Consider the following 8,042-nt stretch of genomic DNA (forward strand, 5'->3'; position numbering starts at 1 on the left):
AGAATGCCGATGGGGTTTAATCAGTGTCAGTAGCCGGGAAGGAGGGCGTATTTGCGGTGTGGCTTTTAAAGTGATGTCGACAGGGCGGCGGAGGGCAATTTGCTGCTGGTCGTGGTGGTGCTGGTCGCCGTTGTTGTTGGGCTGGCGGCATGAAGCTGCTTGAGCGACAATGGTCTGCTGCGTCATTGGGGGTGCATCTTGTAACCTGTGCCGGGCAGCCAGGGATGCTGAATGGCGGAGCGGCCTGCAAGCCGAGCGCCTTTCTTCGGAAGCGGGCTTGATCGGCCAGCCGGCGGGTGGAAAACTTCGGTCGGCCAGTTCTGGCTGTCTGATGCGGCCGGGGCCGAAATGCGGATCTCTCCGCCGTCCCGTGTCGGACCGCTGTCGGCCATACCTCGTTGGAAAGCGGCGGCGACGCCGCAGGCGGCGGTGTCAGCCCGCTCCCGCATGGACGAGGCACGGCGTCGCTAGGCCGCTTGGCCCGCCGGGCAACCGGCATCCGCTGCAGTCTTTGGGCAGTAACATGACGACGCAACGTGGCAACTGGCGCGGGAAAAGAGCGTCCGCTGCGGCCGGACGGGTCGCACCGGAGGCCAGCGACGGCGTGCGGCCGGCTCTTTGGCCGGCGGAGGTGCAGCCGTTGGCTGGAGACCGCTTTCCGACGGCTATCTCCGCTGGTCGGCCAGCTGTGCTCGTCGGGTGCGCGGCGCGGGGAAGAGGAAGGCAAGCGGCATCGAACGCTACCACATTCCTGCGGGCCGACCCGAAGCCGAGCGCGCTGGAAGTCCGCGAAATGCAACCGGAGAAGAAAGTCTGAATGTGGCAACTGATGAACTGAAAATTGTCGGCGGCAAATGGTTAACCAAATGGGTTGAAGGTGGCAAACCATTAACCGAAAACTCTGGCAAATGGTTAACCGGCGTGTTAAGATGGTATCTTTAATAAAAGACGGAAATGACGAAGCCAACATAGCCAAACGAAGGCGGGGACGTTAGTGTGGCAGAAGGGCATGTCTTTAAGCCGTCGGGCGAATGTCCCTGCCAGTTGGAATCTTTTCGGGAAAAAGGGTGAAAAAATCGGAAAGGCCTAGCCGTCCGCCGTGGGGTGCGTTCGCTCGGGCTCGGCCAGCCGCGTCGATGGGTGCCGGAACGGTGCGGCTGCGCTCCGGGAGTGCGGAGATACGGCCTGTCAAGTTTCGTCCCGGAAGTCTGGATGGAGCAAAATCCGAAGCCGTTTGCGGGAAATTAGTTCCAGGGCTCGGCGACCGAAGTCAAATCCGTCCCGCCAACTTGACACTTGTCATTTCTGTCCTTGGGGGTTGGCGGGGTACCTGCACAGAGGTAGGAGGTGGCTGATCGAGAATTGGTGAGTTTTCCAAAGTCACGTCTCGAGCCTCCAGGTCTGCAGAGACCGACCAGGGCTGCCGCCCAACCGACTATTCACCCTTTTTGGGCGGGAATTTTTTCCATTTTTGCCCATTTTTCGGGTTTTTGGTCGGGCTTCAAAAACGGCAGCCCGAGGCCTGGCAGAGGCCGGGGCATGTCCCCGGTCGCGCCAGGCGGCACGCGCGACCCGATTAGGCCCCGAAAGGAGTCGGGAAATCGGCAGACCTGCCCGAGTTCAGCCCGGGGGAGGCGGGGGGCAGGTCGGTTCGGCTCAAATCATTAACCAAAGCCGAGACTTGGTCTCGCTGGCGCAACCGAAGTGCCAGGCTGGATAACTCATTAACCAGAAGGCGGCTGGAGGCAGGCAGGGCTGATGGCTGAGGCCGGGTGGAGGCCACCCGCGGCCGGGAAAGTCAAAAGTCCCGTTGTGTGGAAGTCTATGAGGTCAGATTCGGCCGCCTTACCGGGCCTTCGGTTGATGGTTTCCCGCTTGGGCAAGCGAGTCGGCCCGGCAAAGTGGCCACTTGCATTTTCTGGCAAGTGTCTGCGAACAACGTTAATGAGTTGAACCTCGGCAATTGTCGGAAGTCCCGATGAAGAAATGAAAATGCCCCTTTTGCGGGGATTTGGATGCTCATGGCCGGCAGCAGGTGGCCCGACGCCCCGCCAACTTGACACTTGTCATTTCTGTCCTTGGGGGTTGGCGGGGTATCTGCACAGAGGTAGGAGGTGGCAGAATCGAGACTTGGTGAGTTTTCCAAACAAACGTCTCGAGCCTCCAGGTCTGCAGAGACCGACCAGGGCTGCCGCCCAACCGACTATTCACCCTTTTTGGGCGGGAATTTATTCCCTTTTTGCCCATTTTTCGGGTTTTTGGTCGGGCTTCAAAAGCGGCTGCCCGAGGCCTGGCAGAGGCCGGGGCATGGTCCCCGATCGCGCCAGGCGGCTCGCGCGACGCGATTAGGCCCCGAAAGGAGTCGGGAAATCGGCAGACCTGCCCGAGTTCAGCCCGGGGGAGGCGGGGGGCAGGTCGGTTCGGCTCAAATCATTAACCAAAGCCGAGACTTGGTCTCGCTGGCGCAACCGAAGTGCCAGGCTGGATAACTCATTAACCAGAAGGCGGCTGGAGGCAGGCAGGGCTGATGGCTGAGGCCGGGTGGAGGCCACCCGCGGCCGGGAAAGTCAAAAGTCCCGTTGTGTGGAAGTCTATGAGGTCAGATTCGGCCGCCTTACCGGGCCTTCGGTTGATGGTTTCCCGCTTGGGCAAGCGAGTCGGCCCGGCAAAGTGGCCACTTGCATTTTCTGGCAAGTGTCTGCGAACAACGTTAATGAGTTGAACCTCGGCAATTGTCGGAAGTCCCGATGAAGAAATGAAAATGCCCCTTTTGCGGGGATTTGGATGCTCATGGCCGGCAGCAGGTGGCCCGACGCCCCGCCAACTTGACACTTGTCATTTCTGTCCTTGGGGGTTGGCGGGGTATCTGCACAGAGGTAGGAGGTGGCAGAATCGAGACTTGGTGAGTTTTCCAAACAAACGTCTCGAGCCTCCAGGTCTGCAGAGACCGACCAGGGCTGCCGCCCAACCGACTATTCACCCTTTTTGGGCGGGAATTTATTCCCTTTTTGCCCATTTTTCGGGTTTTTGGTCGGGCTTCAAAAGCGGCTGCCCGAGGCCTGGCAGAGGCCGGGGCATGGGCCCCGATCGCGCCAGGCGGCTCGCGCGACCCGATTAGGCCCCGAAAGGAGTCGGGAAATCGGCAGACCTGCCCGAGTTCAGCCCGCGGTGGCGGGGGGCAGGTCGGTTCGGCTCAAATCAATAACCAAAGCCGAGACTTGGTCTCGCTGGCGCAACCGAAGTGCCAGGCTGGATAACTCATTAACCAGAAGGCGGCTGGAGGCAGGCAGGGCTGATGGCTGAGGCCGGGTGGAGGCCACCCGCGGCCGGGAAAGTCAAAAGTCCCGTTGTGTGGAAGTCTATGAGGTCAGATTCGGCCGCCTTACCGGGCCTTCGGTTGATGGTTTCCCGCTTGGGCAAGCGAGTCGGCCCGGCAAAGTGGCCACTTGCATTTTCTGGCAAGTGTCTGCGAACAACGTTAATGAGTTGAACCTTGGAAATTGCCGGAAGTCCCGATGAAGAAATGAAAATGCCCCTTTTGCGGGGATTTGGATGCTCATGGCCGGCAGCAGGTGGCCCGACGCCCCGCCAACTTGACACTTGTCATTTCTGTCCTTGGGGGTTGGCGGGGTATCTGCACAGAGGTAGGAGGTGGCAGAATCGAGACTTGGTGAGTTTTCCAAACAAACGTCTCGAGCCTCCAGGTCTGCAGAGACCGACCAGGGCTGCCGCCCAACCGACTATTCACCCTTTTTGGGCGGGAATTTATTCCCTTTTTGCCCATTTTTCGGGTTTTTGGTCGGGCTTCAAAAGCGGCTGCCCGAGGCCTGGCAGAGGCCGGGGCATGGTCCCCGATCGCGCCAGGCGGCTCGCGCGACGCGATTAGGCCCCGAAAGGAGTCGGGAAATCGGCAGACCTGCCCGAGTTCAGCCCGGGGGAGGCGGGGGGCAGGTCGGTTCGGCTCAAATCATTAACCAAAGCCGAGACTTGGTCTCGCTGGCGCAACCGAAGTGCCAGGCTGGATAACTCATTAACCAGAAGGCGGCTGGAGGCAGGCAGGGCTGATGGCTGAGGCCGGGTGGAGGCCACCCGCGGCCGGGAAAGTCAAAAGTCCCGTTGTGTGGAAGTCTATGAGGTCAGATTCGGCCGCCTTACCGGGCCTTCGGTTGATGGTTTCCCGCTTGGGCAAGCGAGTCGGCCCGGCAAAGTGGCCACTTGCATTTTCTGGCAAGTGTCTGCGAACAACGTTAATGAGTTGAACCTCGGCAATTGTCGGAAGTCCCGATGCAGAAATGAAAATGCCCCTTTTGCGGGGATTTGGATGCTCATGGCCGGCAGCAGGTGGCCCGACGCCCCGCCAACTTGACACTTGTCATTTCTGTCCTTGGGGGTTGGCGGGGTATCTGCACAGAGGTAGGAGGTGGCAGAATCGAGACTTGGTGAGTTTTCCAAACAAACGTCTCGAGCCTCCAGGTCTGCAGAGACCGACCAGGGCTGCCGCCCAACCGACTATTCACCCTTTTTGGGCGGGAATTTATTCCCTTTTTGCCCATTTTTCGGGTTTTTGGTCGGGCTTCAAAAGCGGCTGCCCGAGGCCTGGCAGAGGCCGGGGCATGGTCCCCGATCGCGCCAGGCGGCTCGCGCGACGCGATTAGGCCCCGAAAGGAGTCGGGAAATCGGCAGACCTGCCCGAGTTCAGCCCGGGGGAGGCGGGGGGCAGGTCGGTTCGGCTCAAATCATTAACCAAAGCCGAGACTTGGTCTCGCTGGCGCAACCGAAGTGCCAGGCTGGATAACTCATTAACCAGAAGGCGGCTGGAGGCAGGCAGGGCTGATGGCTGAGGCCGGGTGGAGGCCACCCGCGGCCGGGAAAGTCAAAAGTCCCGTTGTGTGGAAGTCTATGAGGTCAGATTCGGCCGCCTTACCGGGCCTTCGGTTGATGGTTTCCCGCTTGGGCAAGCGAGTCGGCCCGGCAAAGTGGCCACTTGCATTTTCTGGCAAGTGTCTGCGAACAACGTTAATGAGTTGAACCTCGGCAATTGTCGGAAGTCCCGATGAAGAAATGAAAATGCCCCTTTTGCGGGGATTTGGATGCTCATGGCCGGCAGCAGGTGGCCCGACGCCCCGCCAACTTGACACTTGTCATTTCTGTCCTTGGGGGTTGGCGGGGTATCTGCACAGAGGTAGGAGGTGGCAGAATCGAGACTTGGTGAGTTTTCCAAACAAACGTCTCGAGCCTCCAGGTCTGCAGAGACCGACCAGGGCTGCCGCCGAACCGACTATTCACCCTTTTTGGGCGGGAATTTATTCCCTTTTTGCCCATTTTTCGGGTTTTTGGTCGGGCTTCAAAAGCGGCTGCCCGAGGACTGGCAGAGGCCGGGGCATGGGCCCCGATCGCGCCAGGCGGCTCGCGCGACCCGATTAGGCCCCGAAAGGAGTCGGGAAATCGGCAGACCTGCCCGAGTTCAGCCCGCGGTGGCGGGGGGCAGGTCGGTTCGGCTCAAATCATTAACCAAAGCCGAGACTTGGTCTCGCTGGCGCAACCGAAGTGCCAGGCTGGATAACTCATTAACCAGAAGGCGGCTGGAGGCAGGCAGGGCTGATGGCTGAGGCCGGGTGGAGGCCACCCGCGGCCGGGAAAGTCAAAAGTCCCGTTGTGTGGAAGTCTATGAGGTCAGATTCGGCCGCCTTACCGGGCCTTCGGTTGATGGTTTCCCGCTTGGGCAAGCGAGTCGGCCCGGCAAAGTGGCCACTTGCATTTTCTGGCAAGTGTCTGCGAACAACGTTAATGAGTTGAACCTTGGAAATTGCCGGAAGTCCCGATGAAGAAATGAAAATGCCCCTTTTGCGGGGATTTGGATGCTCATGGCCGGCAGCAGGTGGCCCGACGCCCCGCCAACTTGACACTTGTCATTTCTGTCCTTGGGGTTGGCGGGGTATCTGCACAGAGGTAGGAGGTGGCAGAATCGAGACTTGGTGAGTTTTCCAAACAAACGTCTCGAGCCTCCAGGTCTGCAGAGACCGACCAGGGCTGCCGCCCAACCGACTATTCACCCTTTATGGGCGGGAATTTATTCCCTTTTTGCCCATTTTTCGGGTTTTTGGTCGGGCTTCAAAAGCGGCTGCCCGAGGACTGGCAGAGGCCGGGGCATGGGCCCCGATCGCGCCAGGCGGCTCGCGCGACCCGATTAGGCCCCGAAAGGAGTCGGGAAATCGGCAGACCTGCCCGAGTTCAGCCCGCGGTGGCGGGGGGCAGGTCGGTTCGGCTCAAATCATTAACCAAAGCCGAGACTTGGTCTCGCTGGCGCAACCGAAGTGCCAGGCTGGATAACTCATTAACCAGAAGGCGGCTAGAGGCAGGCAGGGCTGATGGCTGAGGCCGGGTGGAGGCCACCCGCGGCCGGGAAAGTCAAAAGTCCCGTTGTGTGGAAGTCTATGAGGTCAGATTCGGCCGGCTTACCGGGCCTTCGGTTGATGGGTTTCCCGCTTGGGCAAGCGAGTCGGCCGGCAAAGTGGCCACTTGCATTTTCTGGCAAGTGTCTGCGAACAACGTTAATGAGTTGAACCTTGGAAATTGCCGGAAGTCCCGATGAAGAAATGAAAATGCCCCTTTTGCGGGGATTTGGATGCTCATGGCCGGCAGCAGGTGGCCCGACGCCCCGCCAACTTGACACTTGTCATTTCTGTCCTTGGGGGTTGGCGGGGTGCCCGGAGATTTTCGGGAACACGATTTTCAGAACATTTTTACGACAGCGGGTACACTTTGAAAGCGCCCGAAAAGTGATGCTTTGCTGAAAGGTGCTCAATCTCAGGAAAGAGACCTTTGAAAAGAGCACTTGGAAAGTCACAAAATGAACGGTGTGCGAGACTTGGAACAATTTTGACAAAGTCTTTTGTTGTACTTTTCAAACTCTTTGGTGTTTTGCTGAAATCGTACTCTGGGAGCCAGCAGCCCCCGCTTGTACCCGTGCCCGGCTCTCAGGACAGACTAGTTTCCAACGGCCCTCCGTCTTTGCGCAACAAAGGACGCTGTCTGTCACAGATGCAAGCCCCTGAGTGAGGGAAATCTGTTTTACTGAGTAGTTAAGCACACGCGCAGTTCTTTCACCAAGTTCCCCCTGCGTGTTGTGCGCTCGGTATCCACCGATCGATTTGGCGACTCGTGTCCGACGTGGGAGGGCTCGGAGTGGGCCAGCTCCGGCTGGTGTGTTACCGACTCCGGCGTTCCTCCCGTTCTGCCCCGCAATGCGCCCACCGCCGGTGGGCAGACCGGGCATCCAATAACGAGTCAGAGGGCTTGGCACGGCTCCGGTTTCTCCTAGCCTGCCCTTTGGCACTTGACGAAGGTTCTCGCGTGAGTCCGAGGCGTCCACCTGTCTTTTGGTCTCGCAGTGGTCCGAATCAAGCTCCGGAGCGGGCGTCCGCCATCTCGACTCCCGAATGTGGTGGTGCGGGAATGTGCACAGCGCGTCTCGTTCTGGTAGCTGAACACGCCATTTCTCTGGCAAAATGTGAGCAGAGACACGCAGGCGCGGGCGGTGCGTGTCGACGCCCTTTGACGGTTACAGTGTTTGCAAGCTCCCAAGTTGAACCCGGCACCAACCTCCCTGTCGTGGGGAGGCCACGTGCCCAGCAGACACAGCGATGGTGGCGCCTTGTCAAAAGAGTCATTGGTTTGTGTAAGCCTCTTACCCCGAGCGTGTTCACACTCCTCGTGATCCTTCTGTCCTGACGGTTTCCCGGTGCTCGTGCAACACACACACACACACACACACAGAGCGAGAGAGAGACAGAGACCCACACACGACGTGTCGTACGTATGTACACACACACAAGCAATCGTTGTGGGTGGTGTGTGCACGGTAGGACGGTCGGCGCTGGATGTTGTGCCCGGCAAGGTGGAGGCGCGCCTCTTCCTTTGTACTTTGTGGTTCCACCGTTCAGTCGCTCGCTCCCTGTCTGGCTGATTTGTTGGCCCCGATTTTCGGTTCAGCTACCTGGTTGATCCTGCCAGTAGCATATGCTTGTCTCAAAGATTAAGCC

This window comes from Pristiophorus japonicus, unplaced genomic scaffold (assembly GCF_044704955.1).
Source record: "Pristiophorus japonicus isolate sPriJap1 unplaced genomic scaffold, sPriJap1.hap1 HAP1_SCAFFOLD_2152, whole genome shotgun sequence".
Taxonomy (NCBI): Eukaryota; Metazoa; Chordata; class Chondrichthyes; family Pristiophoridae; genus Pristiophorus; species Pristiophorus japonicus.